The sequence below is a fragment of the Ceratotherium simum genome, chromosome 19 (assembly GCF_057802395.1).
Source record: "Ceratotherium simum simum isolate JZ-2026a chromosome 19, ASM5780239v1, whole genome shotgun sequence".
NCBI classification, from domain to species: Eukaryota; Metazoa; Chordata; class Mammalia; order Perissodactyla; family Rhinocerotidae; genus Ceratotherium; species Ceratotherium simum.
Window position 1 is genome coordinate 18660387 of NC_141918.1, and position 12653 is coordinate 18673039.

Below are 12653 nucleotides of genomic sequence, written 5' to 3' on the forward strand. Positions count from 1 at the left end.
ATCTCTAGTCTAACATTTCTGAAAGTCTTCCTGAAGGAGTTGAGATAATGACAATCTCATGCTTCTTGGCTTATCTTCCCATAAATCCTTCCCTCAAACTTTGAATATCGATTGTCTCCGAACATTTGCCAACCCATTTGGCAACCACTTTCTTTTCAAAAAATATTACTAGAATGCTCAATTATCAGCTGTTAAGTATCTGAACAATATCCTTTGTCTGGCCAGCTGCTAAAACCTCCAGTTGCTTGGCTTAGTTCATCTCAAATACGTAGGCGGCCTGCCAATAGCATCCTATCTCTGCACCCTTCAACTGGTCCTGATACCATCCTTTCAGTGGCCAGCTGTTGCATTTATAGTTAAATGGTTGGCAAACCAAAGGCCACAAAAAACAATGCCTTGTCTTTTTGGGGAAACTTTTATCTTGCCCAAGTTTCTTCATCAATGTCGTATTGCTCTGAGCTATCACCAGCATCCTACAGATCTCCAGAAAGCTTTTAGAACTTATTTTGTATTCATCATAGATGGCGAATGATTGAAGCAATCCACCTGCTCTGGGGCTTGTCTATCAACTTTGATCTAGATGCGGCATGAGCGACACTTGTTTATTGTTGTAAATTTGGATACTGGTTTTTCAGACGAAGTGAGAAAGGTATATTTTATGATAAGTCTCTGTAGGTCCTTTTGCTCTTGAAAAGTACAACCAAGTGTTACAGTTTTTAGCATTCATAACTGCATTATTATTTTATCCGTAAACACTTATTTTAAAAATGAAGATAAATTGAATTCTGTTTATAAAATAAATCATGGCTAAGTGAATAAAAATATTTGCTATGGAAAATGTATAATAGATTAAATTATCTATATCCCTGACATTAAAATAACCACTTTAAATATTAGGTTTTATTTCTAGTCTTTTCTTCTGGAAATTACATATAGATGTGTATGAATGTGTATATGAATTAAAATCTGTTGAGTTTCTATTTGTTACTTCAAACACAAATTTAGAAGTTACCATTCTGGTAAATTAACATATTTTTTAGAAGAAATATATAGTAATTGGGAAATTAGCAAGAACTTTAAAAATAAAAAATCTAATCAACAGTTATTAATATTCTGTGGCAGATTATTCCATATTTTTTCTATTTATCTATATTTGTGTGTATATTTATTATAGTTTTAAAAATTGGGATAACTCTATACATATTTATTTTTCTTAATATGTGCTTGTAACAAATAATGTAAATAGGTATATAAAGGAAAAGTTAATCATTTCCCCTTCTCTTTAATAGGATGCTCCATGAAAAAAAGATTAACATGTACTGTTACATTTTCATACCTATTTCTATATTTTTGCAAATGAATACAAGAATGTGCAGATAAATACTATTCAGAAATTTATACTTAGAATACCATATCATACACATCATTCTATACCTTGCAGTTTTCGTTCAACAAATGTGTGTATCATTTTGTTCAAACCGATTTTTTCATGTAAGATGTTAATAACATTTCCCCGTGGGAGTAAATATATCTGTAAACCTAATTCTAATGGAATATAAAGTTCCATCCTCTGCATTAATGATCTTCCTTTGATCATTAAACTGTTGTTTGAAATTTAGAAGATTTATAATTTTTATTTTATAAACACAGTTGCAATGAGCAATACGATGTATAAGTTTTCATAGTCCGTTTTGATTATTCATTACTATAGGTTTCTAGAACTGAAATGAATGATAAAAGAACATAAAGTTTAAAAAAATCTTGATTTATATTCTTTCTTACATAACAGAAAGAAAATTTATACTCCAACAGCCTTAAAACAATATGCCCATTTTGATATAGCTTATGCCACTATTTTTATGTTATATTTAAATTTTTATCTCCCTTTCAGAGATAACCATTATTTTTATAACTATTGTTTAAAAATGTCTATGTACAATCAACTTTAAAAATATTTTATGGTTGTTATATGCAAAAAGTCAGAAAAATTAGTTGACAAAATAATTACTATTTGCATTGTAGCAATACATATGTAAATTATATATTTAAATTTTAAATGGTTATAGATATAAACATGGTCACAGACATTAATGTATATATATATGCCACTTTTTGCAAAAGTGAAATTATACTCTATGCACTGTTTTATAATCAAAAAGAGGGCAGTAACTAGTAAAAAAATATATATAATCTAACTAATAAATGGTATTAGGGTAATTAATTGATTTTTTAATATTTATATTCATATGCTTTATGATGAGTAAAAATTAACTGAATGTAGATTAAATTTTTAAATATAAATAAACCAAAACTTTAAAACAATTAAAAGCAAATGATCTTATAACTTTTGCAGGAGACTACTTTCTTGCATAAGATATAAAACGTAAAAAAAAATAGTGAAGGGAAATAATGATATACGCAACTACAGAAAAATTAAAAATTTAGATATGACTAAAAATTCCACTTGAAATCATAAAATAAATGAGTTGTTGAAAAGGTTATGGAAAAATGTATATTTATTCATTGCTATGGAAGTGCAAATTATCATAACCATTTAGGAGTACAATTTGACAATATCTAGTACAACTTCTAAGGCATATACTCTAAAACCTACTTAAGAATTGTACTAATTCTAAGAATTCTATTTTAAGCATCTATTTAGCACCCACATGTGTACCCGTGGTTATATAAAGCAAGACTATCATTTCACATGACCAAATGGTAGAAATCAAAATGATGAGAAAACACGAATCGTGGGATGAAGTAGTAAAGCAATTTTGTTTTCATCTCCCAGTGTTCATCTTTATTTGATGGAATTAGTTCTTTTGATATCGGCTGAACACAAGGTTGACATAAGGGAAGCCATATTATAGAAAAGAAGCTATAATGTAACTTTGAATGATCTCTGATTAACTAACCCAGCTGCATATGCACCCTCCAGGAGATATACATGCTCTGTAGATTTCATGGCCCCTGCTTGCATATATACCTTCCAGCTGTGATAAGATGATACGTTTTTAAAGTTCTCTAGGAATGTGTTGACCCCCAGACAGAGATTTTATCATCGATGATAGCTGAAAGCTCTGCTGTGGCAATGCCCAGTCTGTAGCACCACAGGGTCAACACTCCTAAGGCCCTCCTCTATAACCCACTAGCCCTATATAACTGCTTCAAGATTCTGTACCCCTTTAAGATGGTTCTTCAGGATGCTAGTCCACCATCTTCTGATCAGCTAGCTCATTGCTTAATAAAATGCCCTTTCTCTGCCACCATCTTGCCTCTTGAGGGACTGGCTTTTATCTTGCAGTGAGCAGATCATGTCCTTTGCACAGTAACACTTTTACTTTGAAAATTTTTACAAGAATCTTACTCTTTTCTGAATAGTCTGAATCACAAAACATAATCTTAATTTAAAAAAATAAACAGCAACAATAAAAAACTCAGTCTCATATAATAATTAAAAAACTCTAATTGCATTCTTTCCCAAACCTGAGTTCCACCCTATAGTGAATGGGGAGTCTCTACTCTGAGAATAAGAGTATAGTAAGATTATTACATCTTTCCTCTCATTGTTGTTCACCTTCACAGTTCCTTACCCCTTTATTCTCCAAAGATGGAAGTCTAGGAATGGAATGAAAGGTGGGAAATTAGAGGACATAAGAAGACTTCATTGACTTCATAGATTGTCAGCTAACGTTTTCATGTACTGGTTTGGATGTTAAAAGCAGACTCATATCCTGGAGCGCTTTTTGTCATTCATCAGAGCAACTCACCTACCGCTGGGGATATCTCACAGCACTGCCCTTCCTGTGAGTCATGTTCTTTCCCTCTCTGACTGGCTGCATCAAGTGACATGATACCAGCTTTACTCTGCTGAAGTCTATTTTCTTTGTCAGATACATTTTATGGAAAGGCCTAGCACAACACCCTCCCATATATTCTCCTCTCAGCCTCCAATCAGTCTATAGAAAAGACTGATATATTCATCCTTTACCTTAATAAAATCTAGTTCAAGCAGATCCCACTGAAGCAGAGAGATCTACTTCAGCTTGTCTGTCAACAGCTAGTTAGCCTCTCTAGACCTGTAGAGCTGTCAAGCAGGAATTTGACAACAGTCCATTATATCCTCCCACTACAGGAAATGCATATGGAGCTTCCCACATGGGCCCCTTGAGTGTCTCTCATTAGACTAGAGGTGAGAAACAGCCACCCTTTATCCTGGGAACTCATAGAAAACCAACAGCTGTCTACAAAAATCCTCTTCTAAACCTCATCCCCTAAAAATCTTCAAAAGGTACATTTATTCTTAGTATGGCTTTAAGGCACTGATAGCAATAGCTAGGAAAAAAATGTAGTATATTCTTTCATTACTCTACATAGCAATGAAATGGAATTACTTAATTTAAAAGCATCAATAAAGATAGGTGCCAAAGCCCAGTTGTTTATGAAAACAAGGAAGTTTTTGAATATTTTTGCAATGACAAAATTTATGAATAAAATAAAAATAATACTAGATATAGATAGATATAACTATCTGAAATTATAAAATGAATTAGGGGAAAACACAGCGATGACTACATTTTAGTGACTACCACAGGGAAATAGAAGAAAGGATTTAGGGTGGTAATCAAATAAATGGCTAATATGTGCATATATATTTTTTCTCACTTTCCTATTTTTCTTCAAATGTGAGTTAAAAACCCTTGTCACATATATTAGGGTTTTTTTTTTTTTTTTTTTGGTGAGGAAGATTAGCCCTCAGCTAACATCCTTTGCCAATTCTCCTCTTTTTGCTGCGGAAGACTGGCCCTGGGCTAACATCCGCGCCCATCTGCCTCTACTTTATATGGGATGCCTGCCACAGCATGGCTTGATAAGCAGTGCGTAGTTCTGTGCCTGGGATCCGAACCCATGGACCCCAGGCAGTCGAAGTTGAGCACACAAGCTTAACCACTACACCACTGCGCCAGCCCCCTATATTAAGAATTTTTATAAAATGTTTGCAAAATTATACTTTTTATATAAAATTCTAATTTTCATTTTTGTTTTCTTGTTGTTTCAAAGATGTTTATCTTTGAAAAAAGGATTAAAAAAGAGCTAGTAAAGAGCAAAAGACTTGCCTATGGTAAAGGGAAAGGATAACGGAGAGAGGAAGATAGTGAAAATAAGGAAGAGATTGAGATTGATACCAAAAGCAAAGAAGTGATTTTTCCTGTGTCATGACGAGGGACACCTCCATCTTTAACGTGGATCAGACCAAGGAGAGATGGTTGCAAATATTATCTGTTGTAGGTGTGCAATTGAGAGAAATGTTATTTAATTCAATAATGCTTGTTTTTCCTTTTAACGCATTTCCTCTACAACTCTAACTGCAATTTTTCTGTTTCAGGTCACTGGGGAAAGAGCAACTGAAGTAGTAGCCGACGATATCTGTGTGAAAAACAATAAACATGCTTTTGCTTGTGAACCAAAAGTAAGCGAACATCTTTTAGGGCAGTTGCATTATCCAGAACTTAAAATCCACTTTTCTCTAAATCTTAGAGAAGGAAGGGCAGTTATAGCACTTTGTGGCTAGTCTTCCACCAAGTTAATGGGATAAATATTGATTGACAAAATTCTGATAAAGTGTGATTCTAAAAGATTTTGCAATAATATTTTTCCTGTTTATTTTGTTCATTTTGCACAAAAAGCCATATGTCACTGCCACATGTTTTCATGTTTTATTTTTCCCTAAGTGTAATAATAATGTCTTAAGTTTTATCCCAAGCGCTGAGGATTCTTTTTCCTGGTTTATTTCAGACATTCCAAGAAACTGGTTTGGAGAAAGGCTTATATGCAAACACTTTTAATATAATTTATTTATTACCTGTCATACATTGACACACTTTCACATAATTCTTATTTGCAATCTCTTATGCATATTGTATTTGTTTTTCTATTTATTCTTTATTGTACTTTGAAAATTTAATCTCTCTGTGCATTTAAGGGAATGAAATCAATTTTATCAACCTGTTTAGATTTGCTTCTCCTTTAGTTATCCTTAAAGATCTTGGGATGTATATATTTCTTTGGCATGTGGATGATTATATGAGAACTTTCTCAATACTGTAAAAACTTTAATGGATTTCCTCTCTAAGCACTATTTTGGAAGCAGTAAAATCTAAATGAGATATTGAGTATGAGCAGCCGACTTCATTTATGGACCTATTGCATGACCTTAGATAATCAACCTATCTATTTTTATTTTCTCTGACTGTAAAAAAAAAATACTAATAACCTCAAAGAAATGTAGTGAATATTGATAGAACAGTGTTTCAAAAGCACTTTGAGGTGCTTTGTATAAGCAGAAAATATTCTTATTCTGAACCGTGATTTGTAAGATGCTATCTGGATATTCCCTGATGGGGACATATAAGAGAAATTATAATACTTCCTTACATTATATAAAGATTTAAAATTTACTAAGTACTTTTATATATAATATTTTGTTTTATAGCTTTATTATCTCCTTTCTGTTATTGAATGGTTGTTATTTGAAGAAGATTTTGAAAAAATACAGAAAAATCTAAAGAATAAAAACTTAGGATGTACTTCTCAGATATAACCCCTGATTCAGTCATGTTTATTCATTTTTAATACATTTACCTGATTATTCCAAATTAAATGTCTTAATATATACCTCTTACTTGAAAATATTTTTGTGACATAAGAAATATTTATAAACAAAGTGTAATGATGACATTAATTGCAGATTGAGAATTTACAGCCACCCTAAGGACAAAAAACAGAAAGAGAGGGGGAAAGGAGGGATAGAGGGAAGGAGAAAGAAAGAAAGAAAGAAAGTGAGAGAGAGAGAGAGAAAAAATAGAAACTGTTTTTAATGCAGCCAGGAATTAACAATACTATTTAGGAACGGTGTCTTCTATAACATAACGGATTTAATATGCGGTGTTTGGAATTAGACCCTGTCCTAAAGCTGCTGAAGGCAGCAGCCTTTTTCAGTTTAATTATATTAAACAATATGAAATGTCATCTGAGCCTACCCCTCAAGGAACCAAGTTACAGTGCTCTACAGGCATTTGGCATATTCTTATTGACTTCTAGACCATGGAAATAATGACAGAAAGAAAGAGATTATGCAGAGACTTGAATACATTTATTGGGGCTCTCAACAGTCGTCTGATAACTTGACTGTCCAGTGGAGTTTTGGGGCCTGTTAGTGGCAAAGCTGTGGAGAAAAGTAGAGTCACTTTATCTTAAGCTCCTGGAAACTTTATAGTGTTGGACTACTAGTGCGTTAAGTCATCTCTACCACAAATTTTCAGTCTACTAAACAAGAAGAAGATAGTGTGGATTCGTGTAAGATCAAAATAATAAATCCAAGTGATTCTTTTCTATTTTTCAGTGGCTCTTGGGAGTTTTTTGCACAGAAGGAAATTCCCAAGCTGCAAACCAAAGAAGATTTTTAATAAAAAACTGAGTTTTATAGTCAGCTAAAATTGAATATTAGGTAATTTTGTCCTTAAAATACCAAGGACAAATGGTCCATGTTAGCATGGTAATGATAATACTATAAATAGTAATCATAATAGATGTCCCATTTATGGGGTCATCATACAGATACGGTACAAAATGCTTTATATGTATTTTCTCACATCCTCCACACAACTCTGTGAAGTAGATTTAGTCATTACCCTCCTCCACAGATGATAAAACTCAGCCAGAAATAGATTAAGTACCTTGAAGAACAGATCCAGTAAGCAGTAGATCTGGGCTTTGAACCTAGAGAATTTAACTGTAGAGCCTATTCTTTGAAATCTAATCTCCAAATCTCATTAATTTGAATTAAATGAGCCACAGATTAATGCAGAGATACTACATTCAGCATTATCACAAGAGAGGATTATACTTTAGAAATGTTCTTTGAGACTTTCTATTCCCTACTTTCGAATTCACTCCTTTCCTACGGTCTTCTACAACTTTAACTTTTGCCTGAACAATGGTAACTATTATTCTGCTGCTTCTCAAACCAATCCTGGACACAAATCCTGGTTTGTCATCTTCAAGTTAATTGGATAACTGAGGCAGTGGATTAGAAAACGCTCATATTATGTGATACAATATTCAATACAGTAGAAGATAAAATAGTCCCAAAGAGATTAATATCTTAAAGGAAAAACTTGACTTAAAGGACAGGTATAACACCACACGTTCCTCCTTTTTTTTGTTTTTGGCATTGTAGGCAATCTGACAAGTAACACTATGTTCACTGTCCAAGTTGAGATCCAATGGAAAGATAGACAAGGGAGACAAAGAGACGGAGATAGGAATACGAGTTTTATTACTTATTGGCAATGAAACAATTTGCTTAGATCTGTGGTGGCTGCAGTGGCTTGTTCATTCTTCACCCATGAGTAATGGTCTTTTCATGGCACAAGCATTGGCTGAGCTAAAACACCTGCAGGCCTTGTGCTTAGCACAGGGCAGGGCCTGATCCAGTGAGCTCACTGCATGTCTGTGGTCACATGGGTTGCAGACTTGGAAGGCAGGAGATACCAACAGTGGGAGGTTGACCCACACATTGGCAGTGTCTTCAAAAGCGCCAGTCAGATAATTTACTGCTCCCCTGGGGGAATGTGAAATATGTGTGTACACACACACGTGTGTGTGTGTGTGTGTGTGTGTGTGTGTGTATAATTTGGCAGAGGGAGCCAGTGGCATAAGACAAAAGTCTAGTACTGGCACTCTCATCTGAAACGAGGAAAATTAAGAAATTACATTCCCCTGTATCTTTATTGTTTGTATTTTAGTGTAGAAAGTAGCTTAGTATAATCATACAAATACTCTCGTCTTATATTTAAAACATATATGCAAAAAAAGAAAATAAATATTTCTATGCTGTTTTATTTTATTTCAATGATATCTCTATGATATTTTTATTTTATTATTTTAACAGAAAAAACATTTTTGTCTTTGTATCATCTTAGTCTTTTCTCTCGTTTGTTTTTTAAATATCAAATCATTATGTGTGTACTATTTTCCAGATTGTCTTGTCTCTCTCCTTCTCTCTCCTTCTCTCTTTCTCACACGCACAAACACGACATGACAATCTTTTCACGATATTATATCTTACTCTTCAGTGCTTTCTTCATTGCTGTATTCATAAACCATTACATGGGTTTTACTTAAACCCCTTTGCAAGAATATTTGATTTCTTTCCAGTTTTCACTCTCATCTTCACCACTTGGAACTGTCAATCTTCTTAAATTTTAAAAGCACTTTTGGGTATCACTTTTTGGTTAAGTGCCTTCTAATAGGTATATTGGCTGTTTGAATATCCTTCTTGTACAGTGCCTGTTGAAAACTCTTGCTCATTTTTCTGTTGGCTTGTCAGACATTTCTTATTGAATTATAGTTCTTTATATAATTCTAATGTGAACTTTTTGTCTTAGATGTTTTCTCTGACTCTATAGCTTCCCTTCTCTATCGTATAGTGTCATTTACTAGACAACTTTTAAAAATTTTAATGTAGTCAGCTGAGCAATTTTTAATATTTTAATGATTAATCACTTTTAGGAAATGATTATGTATTTCGGGGTTATTAAAGTATCCTCTTATGTTTTCTTCCAGAAGTTTTATTGCTTTGCTACTTCCACAAGTTGCCTAGAATTATTTTCTGTGTAGGATATGTGATAAAAATTAAGTTTATTTATCATTACCATTTATTTATTTGTCCGTATGTATACTCAATTGACCTGGTATTGTTTATTAAAAAGACCACACTTTCCAGCTGTCATAAGCCACCTTCGTCATAAGCCAGTGCTAGATGTTAGTTTCGGATTCCACACCTGATCATTTTCTGTCCTCTCCCTCTAATTAGTACAGCTTTAATATAAACCTTGAAGAATTTCTTCTCACTTTGCTCTACCTCTCTGAGTATATATGAGGTATCCTTATCCTCGACCCTTTGCATTGCTAGATAAATTTTGGAATTTTCATTTCAACTGCTGCCACAAAACATGTGAGATTTTCACTGGAATTTCTTTGAATATTTTGGGAAGAATTGATACCTTTAAAATATTAAGATAACTATTTTATGAATATAATATATTCTTCCATTTTTATGTCTTTAATGATGTTTAAAATTTTATTTGAAGAGTTTCTGCACATCTTTGATTAAATTTATTTCTAGATTTTATATTTTCAAATTTTACGGTATTGAAAATTACTTTCTTTTTAATTTCATTTCTAATTGTTTGCTACCTGTTTATAGAAATACAGTTGATATTTGTATATTGACCCTGTATTCATCAACCCTTGCTGACTTACTTATTAATTTTAATATTTTTCTGTAGATTTAATTTTACATTTTCATAATTAAATAATGATAGTTTTATTTCTTCATTTTGTATCACTCATCTTATCTTTTTATTGTATTATTTCACTGGCTACACCTTCTAATAAATAAAAATAGTGATAATGGGCATTCTTAAATCATTCTCAATCTAGTAAATATCTTCTTTTTTATATTTTACTATTAAATGTGATGCAAGTTGTATAAATGTCATCTATCCATCTATCTATCCATACTCTTTCAGACTGATACATGAACGTCCTCTCTTCTTCATTAGCTAAAATTTTTATCATTACAATTTTTTTAATCTTTTGATGTAATCGTGTAAATTATCTCCTTTATTCTGTTCATGTGGAGAATTATATCGATTGATTTTCAAAAATATTTAACCAAACTCATAATTCTGGAAAAAAACGAGTTAGATTATAATACATTACTCTTTTTATATACCCGAATCAGTTTGCTAATATATTTTAATCTATGTTTGTATCTATAAATTGTTCAAATTTTTTATATCCTTACTAATTCTTTATTGTTCCATCAGTTTCTACAAAAGTAGTGTTAATATTTCCCATTATGATTTTGGATTTTCTCTTTCTCTTTTTTGTCAATTTTTGCTTTATATTTTTGGGGCTATATTACTAATAATATACAAAATTATTATTGTTATATCTCCCTGGTAAATTTCATTTTTTAATCATCACGAAATATTCCTTTTTACCTCTAGTAATATTTTGTGATAGTATTACATCTCTAAAGTGCAAATATTATTGGTTCAATCACTAGCTAAAACCCTTCCATATATGTGCATGATTCAGGCTGCAAGATCTTTCTAAGTTTAAGGCAAAAATCCTTTAAAAGTCTCTGTGCAGTTAAGGATAAATTCCATGACGTAGCATTCAAAAACCCTCCATAATCATTTCATCTTCCATCATGCCTGTCTGATATTATACGGCCAAGTCATTCTGAATGAGTATTTCCTGACTATTGAGGAGTTCAGTTCTTAGCCAAAACCCTGTGTATAATCTTTCAGGCCCAACCACAGGCAATTACCAAGGATTTACCTGGCAGACCGTATGGGAGAAAGCTGCTCTCCCCACACCGGATTGGTGCACAGCCAATGTATTGTAGGGTCTGAAGAGAGTTGCAGTAAAAGACCAGAAGTTCCCCTGGTGGCCATGCTCTTGTGAATATCTGCATTTGTAGCCTAGATGACTCCATTTGGAGGGCTTCTTTTTGGGGCCCTTGAAAATACTTTGTCTCCACTCTGACTCAGTATTCAGTACTTTTCCACTTCTCCCCCTACCCTCCCTCTCCTCCAATCTCAGTCCCTGGCCCCTGGGTTGATAAAATGACTGGAGTCTTTCGTTCAAGGCTCCCTTCTCCAGTGACAATCACCCAAGTCTGCACTGATCACCCGATCCTCACCCAGTACCGTTCCATGGGGAAAAAGAGAACACCTGGGGAGCTGTCACATGCTCCTGTTTAGTCTCTTGCTTACACTATGACACAAAATGATAAAAGACTTGACTGTTGCTTTCATTTTAGCTGGTTGTCTTAATTAACTACTCCAAAAACTGGCAGCTCAGCTTTCTTCAGCTCAGCTCTTAACAAATATACTGTAGCTTTTCACTTGCTCCTTCCTCCTGCTGTTAAAGTGACTAGAACATCCATCCCTTGAGTTACTTGGTCTACATATTTTCATCTTTTAAGACTCATCTCAAATACCAACTCACCTACAAACACGTCACTATTTGCCATTGACTCCATTTTTATGTTAGTTCTATATTATTCTGTTACATAGAAAGAGTATAATATATATTTTTTATATATAATTCATATAATTATAATCATGTAATATGATTTTATATTCTATAATGAGATATTATATATAATTATAATATATTATATATTATCATACAATGCATATTTATACATTATATAATTATATAATGCATATTTATACATTATATAATAATTATATATGTATTTACATTGTCTCCTTCTAATTTGTTTAGTCAGTTACGTAGTGGTAAATACACTGCTTGATGCAAAGTAGACACTCTTTAAATGTTCAAAGAAAGAAGGAATGAAAAATGCTCAAATGAATGAAAAATAAATGGCATTCTCTAAGGTATTTTTTAAAAATATTTTTCATGTTGTATTGTTAATTTAAGAGAAATAGAACCTGATTGTATAACATTTAAACTGTGAAGTAATTAAAAAAATAAATGAACAAAGATCCTCCTTTGTTTAAGTCAAATATGTTTTAGTTAATTAGGTTACTCTTTGAAACAAT